The sequence below is a fragment of the Manis javanica genome, chromosome 4, assembly GCF_040802235.1.
Source record: "Manis javanica isolate MJ-LG chromosome 4, MJ_LKY, whole genome shotgun sequence".
Taxonomy (NCBI): Eukaryota; Metazoa; Chordata; class Mammalia; order Pholidota; family Manidae; genus Manis; species Manis javanica.
Window position 1 is genome coordinate 115,973,914 of NC_133159.1, and position 12,153 is coordinate 115,986,066.

Below are 12,153 nucleotides of genomic sequence, written 5' to 3' on the forward strand. Positions count from 1 at the left end.
TGACCCCCTCTTCGCTGAACTCTATAACACTTGTGGTATATTATCCATCAGAATCACTGTTCATGTGGCAATTTATACATTTTATTGGTATACTTTATCTCCACAACCTAATTAGAAGTTCTTGGAGGGACTGAGCCCCTCTGTGCCTAGCACGTGAGCCATGCACACAGCTGATGGTGAGAAAGTGCCCACTTAGTACATGAGTGGGACTTTCCCATTCTTTGCATGTTCTCAGCACTTTAACAATGTCTCCTTGCTCATGGCCTTGAAGGTCTCCCTGTAACCTCTGCCTTTATATTGCTCTGTGCTTACTAATTCACACTGAATGCCCAGAATGGTTTCTATTTTTAGGACAGATATATCATCTTCCCTCTGAAAATTCTTGATCTCATTTGAAAAGATTTACCTGTAGTTTATTTTCTACAGATGTTATCACTTCCCATCCCCAAGCTCCAGCTTCCTATCACTCTAGAAAACCTGGGTACTTGGGCATGGATTTAAAGATACAAACTCTTTTTTTTTTTAAATCAGTTCCTGCCAAAGGCTGAGTGGCAGGCTTTTTGTCTGTACAGTACAAGAAAAATAATATTTTATTCCTTTCTTGGGATTTTGGAAGCTACACAATCAACAGTAATGCAAACCTGATGGCATTTTAAAGGGATTTTAGTCCAAGTGTCTTGAAAAGGTTCTGTTTGATCCCATGTCTGATGTTGGCACCCATAGCCATAAAAAAGTCAATTGTCCTTGAAATTTTAAGTTAATCAAGTTTAGGGGGACTGAAAGTATCTATAACGAAGAGAATAAAAAATGTAGCCATATGATGGTAAGCCTGGCACTGACAGCAATCTAATCTTCATGTATTTTGTTGCAGTCTTGTGACAACATCTACAAGGGCCTGGCTCAGACAGGTGCCTGGGGCTGTTTTGATAAGTTTAATCGAATCTCCGTGGAAGTCTTGTCCGTGGTGGCCGTACAGGTATGGGGGCCAGATGCTGTTCAGAGCCTTTCGGTCTGGATGCCACATGCTGTGGCAGTCTACAGCCTCTTGTTTTCTACCTCTCTTCACCCACTTCCCTATCAATTTCTCCCCGGGCATTTCCCCTTCCCCCTCTGGACCCAGGCAAGGAGCAGCTTCTTTTCTCCTCCGGTCTTGGGGTTCTTTCTCTCCCTCTCCCCTCTGCCTTTCTCACCACTCTCCTCTACACCCTTCACACCTCCTCCTGCTGGCCCAGCCTTAGGCTGTCTTACCAAATGTAACAGTGTCCTTCCTCGAGGAGGCCATGCCCAAGAGCCACTGTCCCCAGTGCATAATGGGTAGATCCTGCAAACTGGCCTTATTTTGAAACAGTCTAGCATGAAGCCTGTAATGGTTTCTCCACAGTCAGTTCCCTTTTGTTTCTGAAGTTCTGTTCTGAAATAAGTTCAACCTGGAATTCCCTGATGCTTTTACACTCCAGTCTAGGAACACATCCACAGGGGACATTCTCAAGGAAGTGGTCAAACCAAAGCCCAGGCAAAATCTAAGCAGGGACCACTGAAAATCATACACTCAGCCAAGGAGAAAATTGCACCTAACTACTCATGCAACAATCCAGGCTGGCATATTGGTTCAGGGACCGCACCAGCTGTGGCGTTTCTCTCCCCCTCTGCCTCTCCTCTGCTCGGCAGCTTGTCTGTCTGTGCTCCTTTTCCAGTAACTTCTACAAAAATGAGTACACTTTGGTGTCCTCGTAGGTGGGTATTTTCATGTCTCTGTCAGGTTGTTCAAGCAGAATTGCATATCCAGTTGGAAAAAAGTGTGGCAATTCCAAAAGCAATTACTCTGCTCAATTTTATGTATGTATAATACACTTTTTTTCCTGAAATTTTGCCATTATTGTTGCAACTGACTCTCTAGGCCTTTTGGGTTTTCTGGGCCCAGGACATGCTCCACCGGGACACACTCCTCCACTTTGTACGTCCAGCCCCTTGTCCCCCCTCCACACTCTGGCCAGAAGTCCCTGCCCTTCCCTCCCTCCTCGGTACGAGCCCCCACAGTGCGCTGGGCCGAGGTGCAAAGCAGCCAGAGCTGCAGATCAATTGGCAAGGCCTTGGGAGCCCCCCAAAGTGGCATTCTGAGTACTCAAGGCGTGGAACAAATGCTGGAGTCTCAGAGCCAAGGGAGCCTTTCTGTGTAACACCCTTTATAGGGGAGCTGAAGTTCTAAGGTAAAAACACAGACACATTTTAAAAATGTGAAAAGAGATGAGTGGGTTGCACTTCCTGAAGGCAGCAGTTGCCAGCCTACCACTGCAGGGAGGAGCCTGGCGTGAGCCAGGTAAGATTTTAGCAACATGTGGCACCTGGAGGCAAAGGCTGGCAAAGAGGATAACACCACACACTGTAAGGGGATAAGGGAGAGGGGTGTGGAGAAAAGCTGGGAGGATTCATGTGACATAAAGCAAGCCAATGACCTCCCTAAAATATGTCACCAGCAAGGACTTTAATACTTCATGAGTGGGTCTGAGGCAAGACCCTAGCCTGGGTGGGGAGAGACAGGGGCAGAGCCCTCTATGGTCCCAAGTTCCAGTCTCTGAAGAGAGAGGTGTGCTCAGGATATCCAATCAAGCCCTCTTGACAAGCAAACATGGCTTGTGCAGGTAATAGGACCAATAATTTTAAATCAGGGCTGGTCTGCAATATAGAGAAATAAAACCTCTGCATCAAAAAATATAAGGCAGAAAGAAAGCTACATCAGAGAAGTGCAGTTACAGGTCGTGGAGGCTAGAAAGAAGTGGTAAGCCTGTCGCTGGTTGAAGGCCCATGGAGGGAAATGAGGTACAGGGCAGGGTGGCCCAGTTGCAAGGACACTTACGTAGACTCCGCCCCACCACAGAACTGCTGTGAACAATCTGCATTTGCAAGAGATCTCTAAAGATTCCTAAGCACTGGCAAGCTGCAGACATGCTGCTCTGGCTGCACATTGTCATGGCCTGGGCAAGTCTGAAAAAATAGCTAGGCACAAATGCAGTCTCCATGCCCAAAGATTCCGATTTCATTGGGCAGGACCTAGGCATAGAGTTGTTTGTTTTTTTAACTTCCCACATGGTTCTCATGTTCGATGTTCAGTAAACTTTGAGAACCAGAGCTGAGAAGGAGACTAACAAGGAAGGAAACCATCTTGAGGCCTGGGGAGTTTGGTTCACATCAGGACCCACAAGATTGAGCGTGGCTGGTCCAGGTGGGTGACCTACAGGGACACGTCCTCTTCACGGCAGGTGGGGCAGAAGGGAGTGAGGATGCAGGGAGGGGACAGTCTGCAGCTATGAAGGGGACAGGGCAGCAGCAGTTCTGAGCAGAAATCTAAGAATCAGCTAGACTGCGGTGATTCCTGAACTTTAGCATGCATCAGAGTTACCGAGATGGCTTATGAAAACTCACCTGGTCTTTGGACCTCACCCCCAGAGTTCCTGATTTGGCCCATTGGGGGTGAGGCCAAGAATTTGCTTGGGAATTTGGTAAGACCCAGAGACACAGTCTGTGGACTAGTGGACAAGTGGACAAGTCACTTATAGCTCTTGGCCTCTGTTTTCTCAAAGGTAAATGGTAAAATGTCTAATCCAGATCCCAGTTTTCTCAACTTTTGGCACTATTATCTTGGGCCTGATAATTCTTTGTTACATAGATGTGTCCTGTGCATTGTAAGACATTTAGCCACATCTCTGGCCTCCACCCTGTAGGTGCCCCCTAGTTGTGCCCACAAGAATGTCTCCAGACATGGCCAAACATCCCCTGGGAGAACACTGATTTCTACTAGCTCTGCATTTTTGTTTGTTTTCTTTAATGGGTGGCAAAGTGCCTTGTCTCATTTCCTGGGAATTTAGGTCTCTAAATTATAACAAACAATTACTTGCAGGGCAAAACAAATGACTCAGAACTGGTATACAGTTGACAAGGGGCCATATATGGCTGGGCACAGTCTTCCTTGTGGTAGGAGGCAGTTTGGGGAAGTGCCGAAAAGCACTGCTTTGGCACCAAATTGCCTGGTTTTTAACTCAGGTTGCCCCCCTTACCAACTGTTAGACATTTGGCAAGTTTCTCTTAACCTTTTATTTTGAACCAATTTTAGATTCACAGAAAAGTTGCAAAAATAGCACAGGATTCCAACATCTCATTTCTGTAGCTACCACTAATGTCAACGTCTTACCTGACTGTAGTACAGCTCCTTAGCTGCCTTCTGCCTCAGCTTCCTTGTCTGTTAAACAAGAATCCCCCCATCTACACAGCTGTTGAGAGGACTGAATGGAATGATCATGCAAAAAGGCTCTGAGAAGCACTGGCACATATCAGCTACTCAACAAACACCAGTTGTTATTTTGTTGTCATTCCCTTGTGGCTTTAAAATCTCCCAAAGTGAAGAGTTTTTAATGGAGAAACAGGCCCCTAGGGTGAGAAGTGTAAGTGAGTTCTCAGGTATCCATCTGTACCTACCTGTGTGCACCTCCAGCCGGCTGGGCTTGCAGGTTAATTCATACAGTCCCAGTCCACCTGCTTCTTCCTCTGGCCCAGCATCCTGAAGGACCGCTGGAAGTCGTCAGGGCCTCCTGGCCCTGACCACTGTTACATTCCGATGGCTCATGCAGTGCACCTTGGCTGCTGCTAAGGCAGTGAGGTAATGCAAGCTAACCTGCCCCTGTCCTGCACAGGCTGGGCCAGTGGAGCCTGCTATAAGCACTAACACACCAACCTTAACTGTATTCCTCAAGTCTGCTCAACATTCAACCCCAAGGGCCCTCCTATAGCATTTTTACACAGAAGCACAGATGCCTGCAGTCCTCCAGCACATCATCAATTCTCAGTGAGTGTGAGGTTTCTAGTCTTCAGAGTCACAGGAGGGCATGCTGAGTCAGAGCGAGCTGCAGAAAGGGTCTGGGGGTTACCTTTGCCCAAGGGTGCCAGAGCAATTTGTAAGTGGCAATAAGCTCACTTCCCCATTTCAATAACAAGGTGAGAGCTCAGTATATTTTACAGATGGGAGGACAGGGCTGGAGGAGATAACACAGGCTTCACCACTCCCATATCTCGCAGGGTGACAGGGTGGCAGAGGGCTCAGTGGCAGAGCTGTGCCATGAGCACCATGAGAAGCATCAGGACTCCATCTGTTGGTGGCGCACTGGGCACTGGAGACCACCTTTGCCAGAACGTCATTGACATTCTGTACATGGGAAAGAAGTTTCAGTTGCAAACTAATTGCTGTGAGCTCGAGTGTATTCAGTCATCAGAGCTTTACTCTGGGAAGGAGCTGAATCCTGATTGTGGAACACGCATGTGTTCTGGCAGCCATTCCCTTCCAGGCACTGGAGAGAGAGAGCTGGTCCAGCTGCTGTTTGTGGTCTGGCTGTCTCTCTGTCTCTTTCTCTCTTTGTCTCTCTGTGTCTCTTTCTCTCTCACACATACCCATCCCTATAGTCCAGTCTCCACAGAAGCCGTGGCTATTCTAACCACCCTGAATGTAGCTGACAGGCTTGGGGCTCATTCAAAATTTTGCACTGAGCCTAGCTTCCAGGTTTTACATTCAAGAACCCTGAGAGGCTGGAAAGACTCAGAAACATTCTGGGGTCCAGCGCCCCATTTGTCTTCCTCCTTTTGCTGCTGCTGATTTCTGCACACATTTTTTCAAAGCACCAAATGTGAAAATAAATGGATGAATTTCATTTCTGTTTCTCCTCCCACTGCTATAAGAGCAATCTAGCAGGTAGATATGACCCAGTCAGGCTTCAGCTTCAATCTCCTCTGGCTCCAGACCACATTTAAGAAAAAGCCAAATCTCTTTAGAAAGGCCCCAGTAGCCCTTGAAGATCTGGCTCCAGCCTCCCTTTGCCATTTTGGCCCTTTTTAGTCACCACCATGTATGGAACACTCCATCCCTAAAGGGGTCACCTGTGCATACACAGTCTGTTCTAGAACATAGTCTGGGGAGTGGCTGTGAGGAGCTAAACCAAGATGAGGATGATCACATTAGCAGTTTCCATGTGAGCTGCCATTTTTTTGGCAGCATTTCCTGAATGCTAAGCTCTTTACAGACTGTATTTTGTTTAATCCTCCAAACAGTCCCAGTGGCTTCATCATCCTGTGGCTAAGAGCCCAGGCCCGGCTCATCATTGAGAAATGGGGACAATGGTATTGAAGTGCTCCCCTCAAAGGATCATGGTGAAGATCAAATGGGTTAATGCACAAAACATGCTCAGAAAGGTACCTACATGTGGCTGGTGCTAATACCCTTAGCTGTTTCCACAGAGGGGGCCGACGTTCAGAGAGGTCGGTTCACTCCCAGCCTCTTAGTCAGTGTGTTATGCATATGGATAAGGGCGGCCTGAGTTCTTTTAGAGGTGTAGCCAGGGCCCATCAGTACAGATCCAGCATGCAATCCTGTCCGTCACTGAAAAGGGGCCACAGAGCACGTGTGTGAACCATGGGTTCCAGCCTGAGCTGCCACCCACCACTGAAGCACAGTGGAAGCATTTTCTGTTGACTTGTACACCAGGCGAAAAGCATTCAAGATGCAATTCGAAATAAGAAGCAGCGGTTTGGCTTCCTTGGGGAGGAGATTAGCCTGAACCCCTCTGTGGGTATCTTCATCACCATGAACCCTGGCTACGCTGGCCACACAGAGCTGCTGGAGAACCTCAAGGCCCTCTTCAGGTGAGAGTCAGTTCTGCCCCTGGCGAGTGCTCCAGAGAGAAGTTTCTTTTATTTTTCCCACTGAAAATGTATGACATATATATCAGAAGAAATTTGGAATGCTTTAAAAAGTAGATTTTACAAAACTATCTTTAATGCTATCACTGATGAAATTATGTTTTGCTTAATTGTATTCTGTTCTTCTTTATATGTATACTATAAAGTCATATTTGTAGTCTACATTTGTGGTCTACACACTGTTTCACATTGGTTTGTTTTTTCAGTTCACAGTCTATCATAATCCTAGCATAAATAGTGTCTTCTCTTAGGCAGTCTTAAGAAATCTTCTTTCATGACTGCATTTTATTCTATCAGGTGCATGGTTCACAGTGTAATTAACAAGCCCCCATAGTTAAATATTAGGACTGTTTCCAACATTTTAAATGAATTTATGCATAATGTGGTAATATACATCTTTGTATGTAAGTCTTTCTTTTTTCTGTATGCATGATTATTTTCTTTGGCTCGCTTCCCAGAAGTGGAATCACTGAGTTAAGAGGAAGGAACATTTTTAAGGTTCTTGATACACATTGCCAAATTGCTTTCTAAAGAGAGTAGTGCCAAATGACACTCCTAGTAGCAATGCATGAGAGCACCTCTTTTACTTTTGCCACCAGTGGGTATCGCCATGTGTGTAAATCTTCTTTATTGTGTGCAATAAAAGAAACATAAATGCATTTTGTAGCAGGGACTGGAGTCTCCATTCTTTTTTCAGAAGAGAAGCCAGCCCAACAAAAAGAAAGCAGAAAGATGCTTCTACTTCATGGCTTTTGATTTTCTGCCTGTGAGCTGGTACCTAACAGAGAGAGGCTATGGGAGCTCTGATAAAGCTGTTGGTCTTGTCTCTAGACTGAGAGACCCAGGCCTGTCTGTTTGGGGATGCAGAGGCTTAGGGGACTGCTGGGAAGCTCCTGTATACATTTTCCCTCACATTTAAATGGTTCCCATGGTGGCAAATCCCTGTCTCACTTGGAGAGGTGTGTGGCTGTCCTTCAGGCAGATCCCCAGTTTAGCCAAGAGCTTGTTGGAATGTCAACAGGCTGTCTAAGCTGGTACCACAAGATACAGGATTGTTTGCTATTTGTTTACACAAAGTGTTTATTACGTAAGGCTTGTGCTACAAATAATGATGGGGGTGACTTATCACCCTGGTAAGAATTATTCCTTACATTTTGTTGCTGAATTTCAAGGGAATACAGAAGAAAATTTGGGGGGACAAAACAGAAACATATTTGTAAAAACAATAAATGCAAACACCTACTTTAACATTAATTCTCACAAAACCCCTATGAGATGGATAATATTAGTGTTCCCCTTGCTCAGTGAGAAAACAGAATCAACAAATTGCCAGGGTAGATCCCTGTTACTGGGGTTAGCTAGTAACCCAACTAGTAAGCAGCAGTACCGGAGTTTGAACCCCGGCATCTGACAGCAGGCACTCTGTCCCTCCCCATCTCGGGCCTGTCATCCTGGGATGCTCAGCAGAGCCCTTGGCATTCTTTCTTCCAGTTTGGTGTGAACAGAGTGTTTCTTATTCAAACTTGGTATGAGACTCTGTATATAGTTTAGTATGTTGCCTTTATTAGTTAATGTTTTCCCATGTCATTAAATAGTTTTTCTCCTACCACATTACTTTTTGTGGCCACACTGCATTCTGTTGTATGGATGCATATTTAACTTTATTTCAGGCTTCAAAGTAATTTTGAGCATCTGAGCATTTGGTTGCTCCTTTGAGTTTGGAGGCAATGTGAAATAACTTAAAGAAAAGATGTAAGTGACTGATATGTTTTTGAAAATTTTTATCTGTGTAGGAAAAATGCAATTAAAGGAATATAATAACCTTAGGCTCCTATTACATTCCTAATCAGTTTTGAAAGTGAGTAATTTTAAAATCAAATGTTTCTAGAGCTACAGGGGGAAAATCACAGGAAATCCTTATGCACAGACAAACGTCCCCTTCTATAGTCTCCTATACACCATTCTGTGGCAAGTGGGGTTCATAGGTACCTACTTTAGATCTCAGCATGAGAGATTTCCACGTGTATGTGGCAAGTACAAGGGAAGCCTGAGCATCAGGGCTTGGAGGTGATGCATGTTCTGAGAATGCGGAATGGGGAGATTCTCATTTTCTTGTGGACACCAAGAGAGACTCAGTTCCTCAAGCTTAGCCCTTAATCTATTATGGAAGATTAACAATCTAGTAATCCACTAATTACTAAGGCTTTACTGATCTGTGCCTTGTGCAAGGCACACAGGATTCAGGTTGCAAGACTCAGCTGTGGTCCCATTTCTGCCTCTACCTGCTGACATCATCCATTACCTTGGACAAGAGTTCACTTCCTTTATCCTTAGTTAGCTCATCTTTAAATTGAGGGTCTTTGATGAAATAATTGCTAAGGTCTCAGTTTTTGCACTCACAAATGCCTCTGTCCATGATCTCAGCCAGTGACTCTTGTCTTACAAGCTCCCTGCAACTCTGTGGTTGGGAAACCTAATTGGCTCTCTGTGTCCTTGTATGCAGGCCTTGTGTGATGGTTGTTCCCAACTTTGAGTTGATCTGTGAGATCATGTTGGTGGCAGAAGGATTCATTGAAGCCCAGTTATTAGCCAGAAAATTCATCACTCTCTACCAGTTGTGCAAAGAGCTTCTCTCCAAACAGGTGCATTCCCTAGCTAGACTGCTCACCGCTCCTATGTGATTGCCCCAGCTCTGGACCGGTTCTGGGGCCAGGATGTTAGGCAAATGTTAGAGCGTTCTCAAGGACACTCACTCTGTGCTCAGCTTATTAAAAGCTCTGAACACTTCTATAATAAAGATCTGTGTTCATTTTCTTAGCCCAGCATTTTTAAATGATTTGGTTGCGGAACTCCATTTTCTGAAAGAATACTTAGCAACACCTTATAGATCCAGTGTCCCAAGAGAAATCCTGCAGTGGCAAACAAAACCCTTGGAGGCAATGGTCTTTATCTGAAGGGGCATGATATGGGGAGAGGGTTGGAAAGAGAGAGTTAAGCAGTAAGGATCCCCGCTTCTCACTGCCGCTTGTCCTTAAAAGGACAAGAAGGACCTATGGCAGGTCCCCCGGCAGGAATAGCACCTTTAAACATGACTGAGCACCTCTAAGTCTAAGCCTTCAGGGGAGAATTTCTTGCCGGGAAGGACAACCATCAGGCTTCCCTGGGCTGCTCCCACAGCCCCTCTACAGTTTGGGGGTCTCTGGCTTGGATCCCATTTGCCACCACAATATGGGCTCTCTCAGCCCTGTGAAATCTGTCCAAGGCGCATAACCACCTCCAGCTGAGCATCTGAAGCTGCTCTTCATGCCAGCCCCCCACCCCAAGCCTACTTCTCCTGAATTCCCCACTTCAGTACCAGGAACCATCATTTACTCACTTGTTAATTCCAGAACACTGCAGGTTATCCTCAACCTGTGCCTCTTCCTCAGCCCTACCTCTTATAATGAATGAGCTGTTGTGCATTTTACCCCCTGGATATTTCTCACATGTGTCTCATATTCTCTCTACCCCTTTAGTTCCAAGCACCCACGTCTCTGGCTTAAACTCTTGGAACTGCTTCTCTGCAAGTTTCTCTACCTCTGCTCCAGTTCCTCGAGCCCATTCTTTAGCCACCAGCTAAAGTGATCACTTAAAAATGCTTCTCACTGGTTTTAGAATAAAGACCAGTATCCTGATCACACCCTTAAAAGACTGTGTGGGGCTCTGCCTCCCACCTACTTTCACAGCCCTGCACTGGCCTTCCCTAATCTCAGTGTGCATTGAAGGACAAAGACATGGCTGCTGTAATAGGCGGAGGAGCAGACTTCCGTGAAGAAACAACATTAAAGTCCTGACGGCATAGAATTCAGTGAAGCACAGATGAGAAAGAAGTGCAGCCCAGGCCAGAAGAACCAGGTTATCCACAGGCTGAGGTAGGGCACTCACAGTTTGGGGCAGAGCCACCTTGTCCCCTGTCTTCCTTGCACAGTGAATTGCAGCATGTGTCACAGCTCTCATTAAATAATGATCTGCTATGAAGCAAGGAGCAGAGTGGGGACTTGAATCTAGTTCTGCCTGAGTGCAGGCTCTGCTCTGTACTACACACTTCCCCTACCACGCTGCTCGTACACGTGGTGTCAGCAGTATGGCTCACTCTCCCCTGGCATCTACTGTCAGGACTTGTGACCAGTGAGTTTTACTTTTGACAGAATTTTTAAGCAACTGTTTTTGGGGGAATTCCTTTCTCAGAGTGTTTGAAGGCCTCCAGGGTGGAGTGTGCGAGTTCAGCCTTGGCCATTTCTAAGAGCCAACAAGTTCCCTTCTTTATAACCCTTCCACCCACTGGATGTACAAGGAGTAGCTAGACAGGTTTGGAAGTGGTTCTGTTTAGTTTCCCTGACCTCCAGCCCCTGTATGTTCTGCATCTGTGTTATTGTCATCATAGCTGGAAAACTAATGCCAGACCAGGAGTGAGGATCCTGTGATCAGAATCTTCTACATCACTGGTCTTTTCCTGTGCCTCTATCTTGGCCCCAGAAGTGACATAATCCTGATGGGATATCTATAACTTTGCAGACACCAGCCCAAGTTCATGGTGTTCTGCAGCCCACAGCCCTGGTCTAACCTGTGCTGCCATCCCACAGGATCACTACGACTGGGGCCTGCAGGCCATCAAGTCTGTGCTGGTGGTGGCAGGATCCCTGAAGCGAGGGGACTCTGACCGGCCTGAGGACCAAGTCCTGATGCGCTCCTTGCGAGACTTCAACATCCCCAAGATTGTGACTGATGACATGCCAGTGTTCATGGGCCTGATTGGGGCCCTGGACGTCCCTTGGAGGAGAGACCTCAACTTTGAAGGTTTGGTTAGGAAGGCGGTGGTGGATCTGAAGCTCCAGGCTGAAGACAACTTTGTGCTCAAGGTACATGGGGTTTTCCCTCCCAAAATTTCTTTGTCTCTTGGTCCTTTCCTTGGGTGATTGGTTTCCTTCATTCTCAATCCAAGGGGTACTTTAGATGTACAAATGTGTATCAATTTAGTAATAACCCAGTTCAAGAGCTCTTTATTAGGGCACTCACAGTGTGGAATGAGTGGTGGGGAATGCAAGAGAAAGACAGAGCCCCTACCATCAGGGAGCTGATGATCTAATGAAAGGAAGAAGACACATCCGTTGTGCTACAGCACTTGTTGCCTTCCTGTGAATTACTTCTACATGGTTATAGAGGGGTGATGGTACAATGTGTAAGTCACGTTGATTCCTCTGCATTTTTCTGATCTTATAAATGTTTTGAAGTGATCAGGAGCAAGCTTTCTTACAATTAAAAAATTCCTAGTGTTAAGAAGACTGATATACCCTCCTGCAAGGTGTCCACATCCTAATTCCCAGGCTCTGTGAATTTGCTACATGGCAAAGGTCACAGACGGAATTAAGGCTGCTA

General features: G+C 46.0%; 1 pseudogene; it reads left to right on the forward strand.

Annotated features, from left to right (window-relative positions):
- Positions 1-12,153, forward strand: part of LOC108403857 (dynein axonemal heavy chain 9-like) — a 594,862-nt pseudogene that overhangs the window by 93,461 nt on the left and 489,248 nt on the right.